Here is an 18,088-nt window from a genome sequence, read left to right on the forward strand (position 1 = left end):
CCTTTCCTGGCAGGGGGGGATTTGCTGACCGATGGGGCAGCTGCTAGTGATCCTGGGGGTGGATCGAGTGAATGCCAAAGGAAACTAGTTTGAACTGTTGTTAACACCGGTGTTGTGTTTGTGTGTGTATGTGTGTATGAGATGCAGACTAAATAGTTTGCATTTGTGAAGCAAGTGAGGGATTGGTTGGTGAAGAGATGAAGCAAGTGGTTTAATAAAGTTGGAATGAATATTTGGGTATGGTTGTGAATTATTAGCTTTGGTATATTAGTTTGGGTTTTTGGAATTTTTGTTGGAATTTGTTGTGGTTGTAAAAAGTGTTTGTTGTGTTGTAATAAGTGTTTATTGTTGTGTTAGGGTAAGGGTATGTTGTGTGTAATTGAAGTTGTTATAAAGCTTTGGGTGAGTGTATGCAGTTGATTGAAATTGTAGTGGCAAGTGAATAAAGGAAAACTTTACACTGCGGCCAGTTAGAAGACACTGTCTTATCCCGGTGGCTATATCAAAGGAGCATAGCCCCTGGACATTTGGCTTTCTGTGGATGTAGTACAGCAGCTGCGCCACAGTATGATTAGTGGGTTTTAACACAGTGTCAGGTTTGCAGGCTTGCGGAGTTAGGAGATATTTTTTTACCGACCTGTCAGAGCTGGGCAGGTTGTAAAAAAAATAAAGTTGGAGCATTATAAAAGTTTTGTGTGGACAAAAAAACCCAAGTCCCATGTTAGTGGTGCAATTTTAGAAAAATATTGAGAATACTGAGTTAATTTATTTAGTGGAAAAATAGGAGCATACAAAGAGTGGTTGATTTTTTTATTTTTTTTCTTTCCTCCCTCTTAGTAATTTATCTTGACCATTCCTTTTTTTCCTCTCTCTCTCATAGCAGCTTGATTTTGAGTGAAATAAATGAGATGTTTGCCTGATGCCAAAAATACCTTTTTGTCCTGAATGTAAAAATAATTACTGTAAGGTTTGGGCATTGTTTGAGACTGCTGCATGTCACAAAAAGTGGTATTGCGTTTTTCATTTGAGATCAAAATGGTGTCCAGCTTGTGAGGATTCTGAAATTCAAGATCGATATAGAATAGCTGAAATAAAAAGCAGAAACCTTAACAAAAGAGACGCGCTTACTATTGTAACAGAGTGGTCAGAAGCAGTTGTTATTGCCTTAGTGTGTGGAAAGAGACACTTAGTTCCTGAAACCTGGTCAGTGCGGGAGGAAAATTGGGAAAAAACAGTAAGGCAGTGTGAAAAGAGGTTTGTGTGGAAGAGAGATAAAACCAAGAGAAGGAAGTAGATAAGATGGGGACTGGGCAAAGCCAAGAAGTTCCTTAAACAACTCCACTTGGCTGTGTTTTAGCACATTGGAAGGAAATTGCAGGGAACGGAGGTACAGAAGATAAAAGAACTCTTATCAAATTTTCAACTCAGTGGTGGCCTTTGTACAGGCTAAATGACAGAATTAGATGGCCTCCTCATGGGTCTTTAGAATATAACACGCTATTACAGTTAATGTTGTTTTTGAGACAGGAAGGAAAATGGGGTGAGGTCTCTTATGCAGATATGTTTTTCTCCCTCCGAAATCACCCCGAATGGCAAACAGATTGTGGGATTAGGCCTCCCATTGACCCTATGGTATTAGCCCTTGAAAAGGAAGACAAAATTAAAAGGGGAAATATTAAGAGGTGTTGCTCCTCTTGCAGCATTGGAGAGAGATGTATAAAATCAGATAAGGTTTACCAAGAAATGCAAGAACAGGATTTAACCGATCTGCTTAAGCCTTCCCCTAGGAGATAGGAAGATGCGGACTCAGAAGGAATGTTGACTCCAACTCCCTCTTGCCTAGACAGCCCTGTCGCATCTCGGACCAGGAAACAGGCACTACAAGCCCCCCTAAGGGAAGCAGTCGGACCAGAGGGAGAAGCAGTGCTGATTAAGGTACCTTTTTCTACAATCGACCTAGACGCATGGGAAAAGGTGGCCAAAAATTATCGAACTGATCCGGTAGGTACCGCTAAACGCTTGCGATTTATAATTAAACAACACAATCCAGATTGGAGTGACATGCATTTGCTATTGCATGCATTAACTGAAACTGAAACACAATAAATTTTAAAAACAGCAGGGGATTTGGCAGAAGACTTTTATAAAACACAACAAAAAGATGTAAAAGATTATTTCCCACTTCAAGACCCTCACTGGGATCCAAACAGGTCAGCAGAAAGGCAAAAATTAAAAGATTACCAAGAATGTGTAGCAAAGGGGATGGAAAGGGCCATTCCTAAAATCATAAATTGGTCAGCCTTATATGCAATTAAACAGGGTCCTTCCGAGCCACCATCTGACTTCCTAGATCACCTGAGACACGCCATGCCTCGCCACACGACATTAGATCCTGAATCTGATGTAGGAATACAGCAATTAGTAAATCTGTTTTTAGGGCAGTCTACAGGGGACATTACACACAAACTTCAGAAGCTTCGGTGTCCAGATGGGAGAAACTTAGAGACCTTATTAAATGAAGCATGGAGAGTATTCAGTTATTGAGAAGAGGGGTACAAACAAGGAATGAGAAAGTTAGTAGCAATAGTAGGAGAAAAAAGGAAGGGAAAACATGAGCAAGGACCACCCAGACAGGGACCATCCAGACAAGGCCCACCTAGGTTAGGTAAAGATCAGTGCACTAACTGTAAGGAATTTGGTCATTGGAAGAACCAATGTCCAAAAACAAAGCAGAACAACCAGCAAAGAAGATGAGGCCAAGAAGGGGTCGTCACACACGTGAAAGAAGACTGAAGAAGACCGGAGGAATCCACCCTAGCGGATCCACTGGTTATAATGAAGCTAGGGGGAAAAGAAAAAGAATTTTTTGTGGACACGGGGCTAAACATATTAGGTTTTAAATAAAGCTTTAATGCCGGTGGGTGTTGATTATATCATGGTTCAAGCGACAACTGGCCAATCTGAAAAAGCATATTTTTGCAAACCTTTAAAGTATAAACTGGGAAAGCAATGGGGTATTCACAAGTTTTTGTACATATCCAAATCTCCAAAAGCCCTTTTGGGCAGGGATCTGTTAGAACAGTTACGAGCAACCATTTCATTCAAAGATGGGGAAATTACTCTGGAGGTAAATGATCAACAATATGTTGAGGTATTAAGTTTAATGCTAACAACCACAGAGGCTGAGTGAGAAATTAGTGAAGAAATTATGAACCAAGTGTTCCCTGGGGTATGGGCAACAAACGTACCTGGAAGAGCTAAAAATATACCCCCGATACAAATTAAGTTGAAAGAAGGAAACAACCAGTCAGTTAAACAATGCCACCTTAAAAAAGAAGACAAGGAAGGAATTAGCCCAGTGATTGAAAACTTTTTACAGCTAGGGCTATTGAGAGAGTGCAAACCTGATTTCAACACCAGTTTATTTGGGCTATGAAATCAGTGCTGGGGACCGATCTTTGAACAAGACCAGAAAGAGGCCATTTGCCAAACCCCAAAACCCCAAACTTTAAAGGACCTATGGACTTTCTTGGGGATGACAGGATGGTGTAGGCTTTGGATTCTTAGTTATGGAGTCCTTGTAAAACCTTTATATGAGCTCATCAAAAAGGAAAGCAGAGATCTTCAGTGGACGAAGGAGGCCACGAGGGCCTTCAAACAGCTGAAGAACGCTCTGATTTCATATCCAGCTTTGGGACTTCCAGATGTGAATAAATAATTTTTTTTTTCTGTTTTCTCATAAGAAACATGGGATTGCCCTGGGAATACGAGCACAAGACCTGGGCCCATATGGACAGGCAGTTGCTTATTTCTCTAAGCAACTAGATGCAGCAGCCAAAGGGTGACCCAGGTGCCTCAGGGCTGTCGCAGCAGTCGTGCTAAACATCCAAGAGGCACACAAGTTTACCTTGGTCAAGAAAATGGCTGTGCTAGTGTCCCATACAGTGTCTGCAGTGCTGGAAGTGAAAGGCGGACACTGGCTCACCCCACAGAGGTTCCTAAAATACCAAGCCACCATGGTGAAGCAGGACAACGTGAAAATAGTGGTCACTAACATTGTCAACCCAGCTTCTTTCCTCAGCAAAAAAAACCTGAGAGTAAATACACCATGACTGCCTGGAAACTATTGAAGCCACATACTCCAGTCATCCAGATCTGAAAGACACACCTTTGGATGATGCAGAGACCTGGTTTACTGATGGAAGCAGCTACGTCATCAGTGGAAAGCGACATGTGGCATATGCAGTTACCACAAGCAAAAAGGTAACAGAATCTGGACCCCTACCAATAAACACTTCTGCCCAAAAAGCCAAAATAATTGCTTTAACCTGTGCCTTGAGAATAGCAAAAGAAAAGAAGATAAACATTTATACAGGCTCAAAGTATGCATTTGCAGTTGTACATGCACACAGAGCCATTTGGAAAGAAAGGGGACTGTGGAATTTACAATGAAAAAACATTAAACCTGCACAAGAGATAATGCGACGGTTGGAAACAGTCCAGCTACCCAGAAAAGTAGCAATCATGCACATTAAGGCACACCAGAAAGTAAACTCAGAATTGGAAGAAGGAAATGATCTGGCGGACAGAGAGGCAAAAGAAGCAGCAAAAGGTGAGGTGACAACTGAAGGGGCTTTAATTCCAGATGACCAAATCTCCCTAGAAGGTAAGCCAATTTATAATAAAGAGGACTGAAAACTAATTGAAGATTAGGACGGGTCATATAATGAAGAGTGTTGGGCTATTACTGCACAGGGGAGGTTGGTCATTCCCTCTCATTTAGTTTGGGCATTAGCAAGAGAAAAACACAAAAAAATACATTGGGGAATAGATGCCCTACACAAATACTTAATTGAAAAAATTATTGCCAGAAATTTATATGCTACCTTCACACAAGTAACCCGACAGTGTGGCCTTTGTCTCCAGACTAGCCCTAAAAATATCCCCAAACCAAAATTGGGCCAAATTGGGAAAGGGAATGGGCCTGGACAGCAGTGGCAACTTGATTTTTTGGAACTTCCAAGACAAGGAGTCTATCGGTACTTGGTGGTATTAACAGATACCTTTTCAGGATGGCCAGAAGCCTTTCCCGCTAGAACTGTCAAAGCCCAGGAGGCAACCAAGGCATTGTTGCAACAAATAATGGCACGCTTTGGAGTTCCAGCCACGATGTCCTCAAATAGAGGACCAAATTTCATTTCAAAGGTGGTACAACAAGTTAGCCATCATTTGGGCATAGATTGGGAGCTTCACACCCCATACCACCCGCAGTCAAGTGGTCAGGTGGAGAAAATGAACCACCTAATCAAACAGCAAATTGTAGATTGGGGCAAGAAGCTAATTTACCCTGGCCCCAATCTCTTCCACTTGCATTATTACGAATTCAAACTAAACCCAGAACCAAAGAAAAACTAAAAGTCCTTTTGAAATGCTCTATGGGAGACCATACAGAGTACAAAAAGCATTATCCACCCAAGTTGGGGAGGAAACACTGACCTCCTATATGGTGGCCTTGAGTAAGCCAATCAGGAAAATTGAAAAGCATGTGGCTGGAACTCGGAGTCAGGGCCTAGAAAGCCCAGTACACAACATTCAACCTGGAGATTATGTCTATGTTAAGTCTCTTACAGAGAAAACTTTGGAGCCACAGTGGGAAGGACCATTTCAAGTACTCCTTACCACTTTCACTGCCATCAAAATCAAGGAATAGAATGCCTGGATTCAACATACTCAAGTGAAGAAGGCTCCAGAGACCCCTTGGAAAGTGGCTTCTAATGATAATTAACTGAAATTGAAATTTACCCGCGTAAAATGAATTCAATTTGGAAAGTTGCTCTCACTGGTATTCTCACAATTATAACTATACTTCAAGGCATAGGAGGTACTTTTAACCAGGGCAATACTGAATGGCCTTGGTCACAAGCCTTCTTAGGGCATTCCAGCTTTTGTGGAAGCTACCCTAGAGACAGCTGTCCAAATTTAGCTGTAACTATAATGCACGATGATGAAATTTACCACCCGCCTGAATGGGTTTGGAATCAAGATGAGTGGATCATGACCCTGCCTGGTATCATTAATGAAAGAATCCAGGTGGGATGCAGAAAAATAGAACCTGGTTTCTGATATCAAAACCCTCTTCTATTACAGCTTTTGGCAATTTTTTGGATTTCAATTTTGCATCCAAGATCCTATCTGATATTTTAAAAAATATGTCCTACCGAGGACTGGAATTGTGTTAAACAAAATGTGTTTGCCTTGTGTGGTGCCAGAAATTCACTGGTAACAATACTTCCGGTGACCCAAGTGACCATAGAGTATGGGCCCGGATATTTGATAAGAAATGGCAAACTGTAAATTTAGAATTTTGCATTACGTGAGAACAAGAAGACTTTATCTGTGAGAATAACACAATCAATGCCAAAGACATATGTCGAGATGTTAAGCAAAGCATTTGCCACTTTGGAGTTCACCCAGATACTAATCAAAAATCAGTATTAGTGTATATTGGTCTGGGTTTTGTTTGCTTAAGAACAATTTGTGTTTTTATAGAAATACATAACAATAATGTTATTTTGGATGTTAAAAATCATTCTTATTTTAGCATCTGTAATTTTGTGAGCATCATTGGGTGTGGCTTTTTGTATTTGGCACCAGTTGTATCTCACCAGCTGATAAAATGCAATTACACAATGTGTTATGAATTATTATCAACACCTATTGAGATGAACCTTACGTTAATAAGACAATTAGTAGAGCATCAAGACTTGATTAACATCCTAAAAGGAATTCAAAAAAGTGAAAAGAACTTTAATAACCATTCACCATGATGCAAAAGAAATAAGCAGTCTTACATAGAGCAAGACAAGATGCAGATCATCACTAGTGAGATATGCTTTTTGGATTGTCACCCACTGCAACTGGTATCCTTGATACATAATGTCACCCCATAATTGTTTTACTAATTTTAGTAGGTATTAGCCTTGTGTTATCTGTTATGTTACTTGCTTAGAATTATAGAATGTCAAAGAAGTTATGCATTTTAACCACTTTAACAAATGTACATGGAAAGGCATTAAGAGATGCTTATCATAAAAGTTTGTTAGAAGAAAAATCCATTTATTAGTAAAAGAATTTACTAACTTTATAGAAAAGGGGGGACTGATTTGAGGGGGGCTAGAATTTACTAATTAAGGTGGGCTAGAAGCTGAATAATAATCTTTTGGAACTAATTTAGGAGGCCAGAGGTTGGATAATGATTTGCTAGAAGCTACTTGCTAAAACAGTATATCACTTGCTTAATGGTTTTTGCACTTGCCAAGCAGAAGGGGAGGATGCAAAGAAGAATGAGAGACTATTGATAAAAATTACCGAGTGTGACTGAACATCCTGCTCTCAGACCCCAGAACTGGCTCAAGTTAGTTCTAAGGCTTGGACTTGGACCAAGAACCAAGGGAGCATGCACAAGGAAACAGGGTGAAGAGTTTATCCTGAAGAAGACTGCTAAATTTGTCCCTCATTTATCTTTGGGACCCTGGCCCACAATTAATCTGTGACACTGTGCTTGCGTGAACATATTTAAATGAACTTTGAACTCATTATAATACGAAGCAGGGATAGGTAATGAATATGTATAGGACCATTGTGTAACTTCATGCATATGTAACCTGTAACCTAATATAAACCTAGTGAAATGATGCTGACGGTGTGCATGCCTTTGGAGGGGCTACCCCCCATGCACCCCAGCTGGAATAAAAGCATACCTACTTCATAACTTTCTGAGTTGTGGAGTCTATCTGCGCCTCACCTGTACCGGGAGCTGGGAGGCCACGCTCCCGGTGGTGGAAGGGGGCAAACAGCCACTGTAGCAGCTGAGGCTAAGGTGGTCCCGGCCGTCACCTTGGGAGCGGCCGGGAAAAGTGGTGAAGGGGGAGCAGGGCCGGGGCCGCCTTGGCAGCTCACCTCTGGGCCTCCAGATGGTCCGCCGCCGCTGAGCCCGGGGCAGCCCAGTCTGCCTGCTCGCTCTGGCCCGGGCGGGCCAGGGTTGCGGGACCCAAGGGCATTGACGTCATCACCCTGAGCGGTGCTGCTTCTGCCGCTGCGGTGGGCGGGGGCAGAGGCAGGGTTGAGCCGCTCGGAGAAGCCAATGTCACCCGCGGGGGCGCGAACACAGGCGAAGCGGTCGCGACGCGGGTATTCCTGAGGGTGTGCATCTTCTGCCCTGCCACGCGGGTCTGTGGAAGTGGGGCTCTAGCTGTGCCTCTCCTCTTTGCTACCCAACAAAGAAACACCGGGTCCAAAGAAAAAGAAGCTCTTTTGCAAGCTCCTTTAGAACAGGCTGTAGGCAAACAAAGATCTGTTTCAATAAACACCTTAGAAAAGAAACTGAGTCAAGGTACTGTAAGACCTATTAGTGCCACAAGAGTAAGAGAAATAAGACCTTTCTTCCAACCTTTGAAATGTGGATTGGGAAAACACTGGGTGATTCATCGGTTTCTCTATTTGCCAAATTCTCCTAAGAAAGATTTATGGAAATTTTGCGAAAGGAGGAGAAAACCAGATAGTTTAGGATGATTCACTGAATTAAATTCTAAAAATACTTTTTTCTAGATCCCCGTGAGCAAGAAAGGACTCTTTGCTATTACGAGGAAATATCCTGAAACAGATAAAAGGGGCCAGCTTGTCAAAACAGTCTTACCTGAGGGTTTGAAGAACAGCCTGACTATATCCAGAAATCAGCTGGCAAAGGAACTGGAGAACTGGAGAAGGCAGCAGCTAAGAATTGCTGCATTCGACTGGCAGCCAAAGGGTGCTGCATCTAAGAGTTGTCTCACCATAAGTTTGTTCTGCGAACACTGACAACAGGTACCTCATGCCATGTTATTGGAACAGGATAATGCTGTTCTGAAAACATTTGCTGTCAGCCCTGGTATGTCTCTGTTCTCGACACTAACTGATAATTTATCTGAGTATGACTGTTTACAGACCATAAAAGAGGCCTATTCCAGCAGACTAGACCTGAAGGAGGATGTGCCTCCAGAAGATCCAGACTGGGAACTCTATGCAGATAAGAGCAACTTCATGACAGGTCATGCAGTGACAACCACAAACCAGGTAACCAGGGAAAAAGCCTTGCCATCAGATGTATCATCACAGAGAGCTGAACTGATTACATCAATGAAAAATATAAAACTGAGTGAAGTCATCTGTGTTATGATCCAATTATTAAGGTTCTTTGGAAATACCTCTGCCCGAATTAAGGTACAAACAAGACCATATGCCAGTCAATAGCATGGGTTTTATTTGATAGAAAATATGAAAGAGAGAGAGAGGGAAGAAAAGAGAGAAAAGAGAAGTAGGAAAAGAGGTGGGGGGGACAGAAAGAGGGAGAAAAAATATCACCATCTGTGGATCCCAACAATGTTGCGTTGATCCTCTCCAGCTGGTCTTCTTTGGTGGTGGTGGTCCCCCCAAAAGCACAGAATGCCGTGGGTTAATATACACTCAGGCTAGGAGCAATGTCCAGGCATGTCCCCCCAGGGGAGGGGGCAGTCTCTTGCAGCAGACTCTGCTTGCATCATCTGCACTCCTGTGGTGCAAGGCCTCTGGGGAGCACTTTGGGGGGGGTCTTGAGAAAGATTCTCTGAGCTTTTGCCCCCCTTCCACCAGCACAGGCGCCTGTCTGTGGCTTCCAGGGCTGAAGGCTGAACTCTTGATTCAAATTCAAATTGTAGGTAACAGCTCTGGCCTGATGGCTTATCAGCTAAGCATGCATTTGAAACCAGCACAGAAACCAGTGAATCATCCCATGAAGGACCTTCACCCTGGAGGGAGCTTTGGGGGTCTCCAAAGACCACCAAGATATACGGAGCATGCGTGGTGCACATGCTAATGATATTAATGACTTCTGAGAAATTATTTGTATAACCACGCCTATCCTGAAGAATGTAATTAATATTCATGATTTTACCTATAACACTGTGTCTCTGGGGTACTGAGATATGTGTGTTTGGTGGAAACAATTCCCACACATCCGGTGCATCGAATAAAGCAAATACCCACTTCTCTGACTTGGTCTCTGAAGTGTCTCTGAGCTCGATTGGGGCGAATCAGTCTTTGATGGATTGTGACTCCCCCTCAGCTGCCCCTCATGTGAAAGTCCCGTGGATGTGGCCTGTGGGGTTGGGGGTTCCACAACTGGGCCAGTTTGTGTAAACCTGGTTTCTGTGAGCTGTGCTCTGCCCCCACCCCAAACTCAGCCAGGGATGATTCTCAGCACAGCTGGTGGCTTTGGCCTTTGTGGATGCATTCCTTTCCCTCAGCCTGATATGATTGAACAATAGGGTTTCTTTTTATCTAATCTCAGCAGTTTGACTTCCAGTCCAAAGTCCCAGTCAGGTATCTTCAGGGAGGCTTCTTTGATTGTAGCCTCTTTATACACTTTTTGTTATAATGAGCAAAACTTTATATCAATGTTTGAGGCATGAACTATTTCAGTCTCTGACAATCTGGAAGGAAAGAGGACTGGCAAATATTTGAAGTAATGGAATTGAACACACTGAACAGATGCATGTGCTGCTACAGAGTATTTGGGAGTCTAGAGAAGCAGCCTTTATGCATTGCAAGGCCCATCAAGATGGGGAAACAACCCCCAAATTAAAGAATCATCTTGCTCATGAAATAAAAGGGGCAAAAAAGGGCATCTTAACAGTGGTGCCACAGAGGGAAATTGGTCTGTCAAGGTTTGCCCCAAACTGTGATCAGAAAGATCATCAGTTTTCTGGCACAAAGGCTGAAATCAAAGAAAGTGAATGGACTATTACACTAGAGGGACAGACTGTAGTCTCACCTCAGCGAGAACATGAAGGCACTCTTAAGGGAACAGAAAACCTTTTGGAACATCTGAAGAAGGTAGTAACAGAAAGGGAAGTGATTGATATTGTGCAGTCTATAACAAGCAAATGTGAAATTTTCTATAGAAACAACCCAGACATGAGCAAAGGAGTTGTGTCAGGAATAAAGGCAGGGGATTTTCCTGGAGAGTATTGGCAAATAGATTCTGCTGAGTTACCATGTAAAAAGGATACAGGTATGTACTGGTGTCAGACTGACACTTTTAGTGGATGGTCTGAAACTCACCCCTGTTGCACTGATGCAGCAAGGGAGGTTCTGGAAGTTTTGCTCAATCATATAATTCCAAGGTTTGGGGTTCCTTTGGGATTGGTCCCCCAGTGATCAGGGAAGTTAGTCAGATTTTGGCAATTGCTTAAAATCTGTAAACTCCCTACTTATCCCAGACAAATGGTGAGGCTGAATGTGTGAATGGAACCCTCAAAACACAGATTAATAAAATTTGTCAGAAACATTCAGGAAATGGGTTAAGGCCTTGCCTATAACCTTACTGAAAATCCACATACAACCAAGGTGGAGAGACAACATAAGTCCTTATGAAATATTGCATGGCAGGCCATATCAAATTGTATATTATGGGAAAGTTCATATGAGGGGGTAAATTGACTTGCAGAGGTATTTAGAACTTATAAGTTCCACTTTGCTGAAGCTCCAGAGATTTGTCATGCTATCCAGATGAACCTGCCCATCTGTTCCAGCCTGGAGACTGGTTCTATGCTAAATGGAGAGACAGTGACTTTACAAACTAACTGGAAAGGACCATTCCAAGTCTTGATTACCCTCACCAAAGCCAGAGGTGCTGGCAGAGAACCCTGAATTCACTACTCCAGAGTTAAGAAGACCTCTGCTCCTGAAACAACTGAAAACAGAGACTGACACAAATCACTATGATGTTATTTAAAGTGGTTTTTTGTGCCTGTTATCTGCACAGTTGGTAACCATGATTCAGATTTGGCCCTAAGATTTGCATGTAATTTTAGTTCAAAATGTATCCAAGAGCTCCTCATAAGAACAACTTGTCAGGGTGGTATTGAGCACTGTTGTCATTCTTATGAAGATCAGCATGAAAAATAATTAATAAGGATTTGGTTGAAATTTGAAAGCAGACTCAAATTCTACATCAGGTAGCTTTCAAAAGACTCACTGAATCTTGAATATACCTTCAGTGTGCTTACTTCATGGTTACCAAACTAGGCCTGGATAAAAGGAACTGTTCCTACTGCTTTTATCTGTAGTTAGCCTGTGCATAATAGCCGGCTGAATGATGCGATCCTGTGGTTAAATATGTTGTAGAGACTAGACATGGTAAAGTCTTGTTAGTCTCTAAAAAAGAGGAGAATTATGCCGGATGATTTTTGCCTTTTTCTTTTCTATATTTGTAGCCTTCCCAGTACTTTTCCCTACCCTTTTCCCCAGCTAGAAAGACCAAACACATTCCAGAGCTCCAAGCCCCGGGGGGGCACAAGGTCCCTATCCTATCTTGGTTCTTCCTTGGAACCAAGGTTGAGAACAAGGTCTTTGAGACACATTTTCATAAACAAGTACAGCTAATACCAAGGGGAGGGGGGGGGCAGAGAAGGGGCTTGTCCTGGGGGGAATTGCATTACCATTTGTCCTCTTAATTGGTGCTTTTCATCAACTATGATAATTTCCTAAAACCTATATGTGACTGTACACATTCTCTCTCATGGGAAATTTTCCCTTTTCTCGTTAGGTATAAAGAAAATATAAGATAAACACTATGGGAATGGAGAATGTTTTGGAATGGGTGTTGAGACACCTCAGCCAATCACCCCGAGGGGTGGGTGATTGCTGGCCAATCTGAATGGATTTCTCTGCACTATAAAACTCAGTTTTTTCATAATAAAGCGTCTTCTCCGCTTGACTTTGTGTATGCTGTTAACTGAGTTTCGCTCCATTACCGGTTCAACAGCAACACCTATAAAACTATATCCAGCCCTGTGCGGGTGGGCTTTTGTGGATATTCCTGTGGAAAACTGGCTTGTAGAGAAGGGGCATGCCGACGTAGACAAATTGCTTCTTAACAAGCTGCTTCTTAACAATAGCCATATTCAGCCAACTATTGCTTAAGATGCCTGTGTCCAATCAGCGATCTAGGTCGCAATGACCTTGCCACAACATAGAGGTCGTGGGAGCCGTCGAGAATGCAGTAATCACTAACAAGAATGCAGAAATCAGGCATTATAGATAACATGTATCTATGTTTAAGGCAAGTAGCCAAACTTAGGGCGTGGAAGTATATAACCAATAATATTGTACGATTACAGAATATGCATGATCTAGTTAACTACACTATAAAACTGTATACTGCAGATCAATAAACTGAAGCTTGTAGTAAACCCATATTGGATTGTCAAGCCTCCGTTTCTCGGCAAATGGTGACCACCGACGTGATACGAACAAGGGTCCTGCTCCCTGTCTGGCTGGACCTGTTTGGGGAACAGCACGGCTACGGCCGAGAATCCAGGCACCTGGCTCCGGACACCCAGGAGGGTCACAGCGGTGCAGCGTACGCACAGGACTACCATACAGACGGGATCTGGGCACCGCCGGACTTGTGGGGTGAAAATCTCGCACCAGGGAGGAGAAGCAGCCGATAACCTCGAGGGGGTGGAAGTAAGTGCGCAATTCCGTAAATCGGGATGGAGAGGCAAGCTGCTTTAAAATTATTGTTATGCTTTTTAGAAAAGCATGGACTTAGTAAAAGCATCCTATCACAGTTTGCTGTTTTAATCGTGGTGGGACAAGCCTATGGATTTCTTACAAATCCTGTTACAGTATTCAACCTAAAAGAGTGGCTAAATTATGGAGCTGGTTTACTTCTGGAGGGTGATAAAATTGCAAAAAAGCTTGGCAAACCATGGAGTAAAGTCCTAGCTTGCTTACAACATCCTGCAGAGCTAGAACTGGCAAGGGTGGTGGCACAGAAAATTGTGGTTGCACAGAGCGGAGAGAAACTTGAGAGTTGCCGTGCTGCTTTTAACATGCAAAAGACTTCGGCAGCCGCGGCGCAGCCGGGGAAGCCCCCCCCGCCAGGGGGAAGGGGGAAGCGTGGCTCTCCCTCGCTCCATTGCTGCACAAACAAACCGTGGAAAAAGAACGACAGTTTCTGCCAGATCAGAGCCACCACCCGCAAAGCCGAAACGCACCGCAGTAGCAGAGAGAGCTCAGAGCAGCCGCGCCGCCCAGGAACAGCCCCGCCGCGCCCCATTCAGACTCTGCAACCCGAGAGCGAAACGGAAGTTACTCCAACCTCGGTTTCCTGTCAACTGAAGCAGAAGACGGAAGTTGCAGAAGGCACCCCGATGGGCGGGGTCTCTGGCTGTCCACGCCTCTTTCACCGCCTCCTGCTCGCTGGAACCACCACCAACACCGAGACTGGGATCGCCCCTGTCCTAGGTTGCGATATAGATATAGTTAAGTATTCTATTACCACCAGCTGTGGGCCGTTAGCTGCTATCACCTGCTAATGACCCACTCCGGATGACAGGCAATGGGCCATCCGTTAGCTGTTACCAGCTGCTAATGACCCACCCGAATGACAGGCAATGGGCCATCAGGGACCCACCGTGTGACTCATGGACTTATCTCATCCCATTGTGAGATGCTCTGCCCAGGAAGGAGGGGCCAGGTGTTCCCACCTGGATATAACCTGGCCTTGGAACTGCCTGAGCTAGCCCTGTCTACTGGGTTCCCAGAGGACGAGAGCTACCACTGGATCTTCAGCTGGAGACTAGACCTTCACAGGATCACCACTTCAACTGGACTACTTCAGTTGGACTGCTACTACCACCCTAACAGGGTGTTAGGTTGTATCTGACTTTGTCAGTGCTTTTTCCTTGTATTATTTCACTTATTTTTAATTTCAATTTTGACTTGTGATCTCCCACTGGTTTGTTTTCAAACCAATACAGCCCCGCTGCGAGTGATACAAGCAAACGCTAACTGTGCTACGAGAGATTCTTTTCAAAGCTCCAAAAATCAATTCTTAACTGTATTTTCAAAGTACCCTGTTAATTGGTGCAACTAAGTTATAATTTAAACTTGTTTCCAGCTTTTACTAATGAGAAACCATTGTAACAACATAATTGTCCTGATGAACCTTAGTTACTAAAACCTTAAAGAAAAGCTGAATTCCTTGCTAAAAGCAATTTTAAAAGTGTTTATCCTAAGTATATTTTAACAAAGTTAATTTTTGAACTATTTCCTCAAAGCATCATTTATCATTATGTGTATAATATCTTAGCTTTTAAACCAACTCAGTGTTTTAAACAAATTCAGTAAAACCCTTTTTAAAATAAAGTGAATATTAACTAAACAAAATATAAAGCTAGAACCATTACCCTTAAATCCTTATATCAAAACATCAAATGATTTACAAAAATTATTAAATGCAATTAACTGTGTAAAGCTCACCCTAAGCTTTACCCCATGTAAGTTATTTGCAGAAACATCCAAAACTACCTCACAAAGTAACTACCACACTAAATTTAAAGAAATATTTTTATTTATAAGTGTTGTTTGGGGCAGTGTTTATGTGTTTGTGAGTGTGTCTGTGTGTGTGGGTGTGACAGTGCTGTGACAAACATACTATAAATGTCGTTTGGCTTCTAAAGCATTTTAAATTTGTGGACCAGGCCTATAAGTAAAACTATACTAAATAATTTAAACTACCTGTTGAGTGCCATTAAAATTAAGCTCAAGTAATACCTTGATAAGCTTACCTAAGACAAAAGCTAAGCAGAGTCAAAAGAATAAAAGCACCACAAATTATATTAAATTTTAAAAATAAACACTATTAAAGTTAAGTGAATTTAGATTTTATTACAGGTATATTATGTTGTCTGTTATTTTACATTTCATTAAGCTTAAATTCAATTAACACTAAGTTCAACTGTTACTCAATATTTGTTGTTTAAAGTTCCATTAGTTTTAAATTCTATTAAGTTTGAATTCAATTATAGTTAAGTCTCTTAAGTGTTGCTCAATTTACTATTTATTAATTTTTAAGTTCTAGTAATTTTATGTCCCATTAAGTTCTATTAAGATTGAGTTCTGTTCACTTTCAGTGATAACTTTGAGTTTTGACAAGTTTGTTTTTGCTATGTTCCAAAGCCTTGAACAAAAGCTGAATTTTGTTACAGTGTTGCTTAAGATAGTGTTTGTGTGTATGTGTGAATATTGCAGGCCTGCTGAAAGTGTTGTTTGCTTTTGAGTGTTTTAATGTGTAGATGAAACCTGTAACTGCTGAGAGTGTGGTTTTTGATTTTGAGAGTTTTGATGTATGAATGAAACCTAAGAGCAAAGTTCTACTGAATAGTTAAGTTACCTGTTAAATGCCTATGGTTAAGTATAAATTCTGTTAAAATTAAGTATTATTAGATGTAAATTTTAATAAGTTTTAAATTCTGTTAAAGTTAAGTTGTTAAAGTGATATCAACTTTGAATTCCATTATAGTTAAGTCCTATTTGTTAGTTTTAAATCAAATTTATTAAGATCAAGCTTTATTCATTTTCAGTGATATTAATTTTAAGTTTTAAAATTGTTACTTTATATTATTGTTCACAAAAGCCTTGCAGTTTCATCTTCCTTAGTTAAAGTCAAATGATAAGGTCCACTGTTTTCAAATATTTCACCTCACCTTATATAATTATCTACCAAAGTGGTAACATGATAAAACACTCTCCTTATTGGTATTAATCAAAGCTTGTTTATAAGATGCTCTAAGAAAACCCTCCCAGTTAAGGCCTGGGGCTCTGGCCAAGCCTTAGTCCTGACTGGTTGGGAAATATGCCACCAAACCCAGGTGTTTCTGCACCAAAAATGTGATCGAGTCACCTTGACTCGCTGATTTGGACTTGTGAAAGCTGAACCCTCTTCCAGGTAAACTTGGAATCCTTGCCCGGGAAAGGTTCTCCAAGCCCTGCCTGTGGAATGAGGTTCCCCAGCAATTGCAGTCCCTGGGAGATAGCAGAGTAGTTAAATAATTGAGGATGTATTTTCTTAAATAAGCTTATTGTTTCATTCCATGTATTGTTACACCTTTGTGTCATTTTCATCTTTTTATAGAAAGAAACACATCTTGCCAAAAACAAAACGGGGGGAGTATAACCCCTCAAGCAATTAGACAATGCAATACTTATGCTAAAATTTTATGTATAGAAAAATGTAATTTCACTTTTTAGAACAGTTATTGTTACTGTATTGATGATTCTGGATGTGTTAGGGTCATTATGTGAATTCACTAACCTTAGCTTGCCTAATCTCTGTTGTTGTAGCATAGATTCCAGTGCAGCCCAACACAAATTTGTGGGTCACTCTAGCCAACTTGACAGGGCAAAACATAATTTGTCTCTCTCTTTCGTCACCATACAATCCCTTTTCTACCCTTCAAAACAGAGCTGCGAGAGATTTTCTCTTATTAGCTCAAAGCATGGCTGTGATGAATTTAAAGGCATGTGGTGTTTCAACCTTAGCAATCATGGTGAGTCAATACATAAACAACTTCAATGGCTTAAGGAGCATACAGCAAAGATAACAGTGCAAAAGGGCGATGGCCTATTCAGAATTCCATGGGGCGACTGGGGTATAACAGGATGGCTTCGCTATATCTTGCAAGTAGGATTGGTGATTTTACTTGTCCTTGTTGGCATAGCTGTTATTCTACCTTGTGCTTTGCAATGCTTGAAAAAATCATTATCACAGACAGTGAATCAGCTTTGGCTTGCACAAACGCGTAAAGAAAACAGGGGAATTGTGGAAAACTGCCTTGTAGAGAAGGGGCATGCCGACGTAGACAAATTGCTTCTTAACAAGCTGCTTCTTAACAATAGCCATATTCAGCCAACTATTGCTTAAGATGCCTGTGTCCAATCAGCGATCTAGGTCGCAATGACCTTGCCACAACATAGAGGTCGTGGGAGCCGTCGAGAATGCAGTAATCACTAACAAGAATGCAGAAATCAGGCATTATAGATAACATGTATCTATGTTTAAGGCAAGTAGCCAAACTTAGGGCGTGGAAGTATATAACCAATAATATTGTACGATTACAGAATATGCATGATCTAGTTAACTACACTATAAAACTGTATACTGCAGATCAATAAACTGAAGCTTGTAGTAAACCCATATTGGATTGTCAAGCCTCCGTTTCTC

General features: G+C 41.7%; 1 long non-coding RNA gene across 1 annotated transcript in view; it reads left to right on the forward strand.

Annotated features, from left to right (window-relative positions):
• The first annotated feature begins 1,840 nt into the window (after window positions 1-1,840).
• The window catches only part of LOC146425273 (uncharacterized), a 53,955-nt gene continuing 37,707 nt past the window's right edge, over window positions 1,841-18,088 (forward strand). Inside the window, exons 1-2 of the long non-coding RNA XR_014846582.1 lie at window positions 1,841-2,001; window positions 5,621-5,806. This is a non-coding gene — a long non-coding RNA (uncharacterized LOC146425273). The remainder of the gene's footprint in view (window positions 2,002-5,620; window positions 5,807-18,088) is intronic.

The sequence above is a fragment of the Lichenostomus cassidix genome, chromosome W, assembly GCF_008360975.1.
Source record: "Lichenostomus cassidix isolate B80296 chromosome W, HeHo_3.0, whole genome shotgun sequence".
NCBI lineage: Eukaryota > Metazoa > Chordata > Aves > Passeriformes > Meliphagidae > Lichenostomus > Lichenostomus cassidix.